Here is a 1,868-nt window from a genome sequence, read left to right as displayed (position 1 = left end):
CAAGGAGACAATGTAAATTCTTATAATAGCTACAATATGTTCATATGTGAGCTTTGCTGCACCTTTTATACTTGAGTTTGCTTCAAACAACCTTGCTAGCCTAGCCTTGTATTGAGAGGAATTCTTCTCATGCATTCAAATCCTTGAGCCAATAACTATGCCATTTATGTCCACCATACCTACCTACCACATGGTATTTCTCCGCCATTCCAAAGTAAATTACTTGAGTGCTACCTTTAAAATTTCTATTCTTTGCCTTTGCAATATATAGCTCATGGGACAAAATAGCCTTAAAAACTATTGTGGTGAAGAATATGTACTTATGTGTCTTATTTCTTAATAAGTTGCTTGTTGAGCGGTAACCATGTTTTCACGGGGACGCCATCAACTCTTTTACCTTTGTTGAATATCATGTGAGTTGCTATGCATGTTTGTCTTGTACTGAAGTAAGGGCGGTTTTCACAATCAAATGGTTTGAGTATGCATACTGTTAGAGAAGAACATTGGGCCGCTAACTAAAGCCATGATTCATGGTGGAAGTTTCAGTGTGGACAGCTAATCCTCAATCTCTTATGAGAATATTAACTGTTGTTGAATGCTTATGCATTAAAAGAGGAGTCCATTATCTGTTGTCTATGTTGTCCCTGTATGGATGTCTAAGTTGAGAATAATCAAAAGTGAGAAATCCAATGCGAGCTTTCTCCTTAGACCTTTGTACAGACGTCATAGAGGTACCCCTTTGTGACACTTGGTTGAAACATATGCTATGCAATGATAATCCGTGTTAACCCAAGCTAATTAGGACAAGGTGCGAGCACTATTAGTATACTATGCATGAGGCTTGCAACTTATAAGATGTCTTATACATAACTCATATGCTTTATTACTAACGTTGACACAATTGTTTCTTGTTTTCAAAATGAAAAGCTCTAGCACAAATATAGTAATCAATGCTTCCCTCTACGAAGGGCCTATCTTTTACTTTATTGTTGAGTCAGTTTGCCTATTCTTTCTATCCTGAAGCAAACACTTGTATCAAGCTGTGTGCATTGATTCTTACATGTTTACTTATTGCACTTGTTATATTGCTTTGTGTTGACAATTATCCATGAGATAAACATGTTGAAGTTGAAAGCAACCGCTGAAACTTTATCTTCCTTTGTGTTGCTTCAATGCTTTTACTTTGAATTTATTGCTTTATGAGTAACTCTTATGCAAGTCTCATTGATGCTTGTCTTGAAAGTATTATTCATGAAAAGTCTTTGCTATATGATTCATTAGTTTACTCATTATCTTCATCATTGCTTCGAATCGCTGCATTCATCTCATATGCTTACAATAGTATGATCAAGATTATGATAGCATGTCACTTCAGAAATTATCTTTGTTATCGTTTACCTACTCGAGGGCGAGTAGGAACTAAGCTTGGGGATGCTTGATACGTCTCAAACGTATCTATAATTTCGTTTGTTCCATGCTACTTTTATGATGATACTCACATGTTTTATACACATTATATGTCATTATTATGCATTTTCCGGCACTAACCTATTGACGAGATGCCGAAGAGCCAGTTGCTATTTTCTGCTGTTTTTGGTTTCGAAATCCTAGTAAGGAAATATTCTCGGAATTGGACGAAATCAACGCCCGGGGGCCTATTTTTCCACGAAGCTTCCGAAGTCCGAAGGAGAGACGAAGTGGGGCCACGAGGTGGCCGGACACCAGGGCGGCGCGGCCCGGGCCTTGGCCGCGCCGGCCTGTTGTGTGGGGCCCCGTGGTGCCTCCCGACCTGCCCTTCCGCCTACTTAAAGCCTTCGTCGTGAAACCCCCGATACCGAGAGCCACGATACGGAAAACCTTCCAGAGAC

Source organism: Lolium rigidum, chromosome 7 (genome assembly GCF_022539505.1).
Source record: "Lolium rigidum isolate FL_2022 chromosome 7, APGP_CSIRO_Lrig_0.1, whole genome shotgun sequence".
Taxonomy (NCBI): domain Eukaryota; kingdom Viridiplantae; phylum Streptophyta; class Magnoliopsida; order Poales; family Poaceae; genus Lolium; species Lolium rigidum.
The sequence above is the reverse complement of the archived record's forward strand: the minus strand, read 5'-3'. Positions refer to the sequence as shown.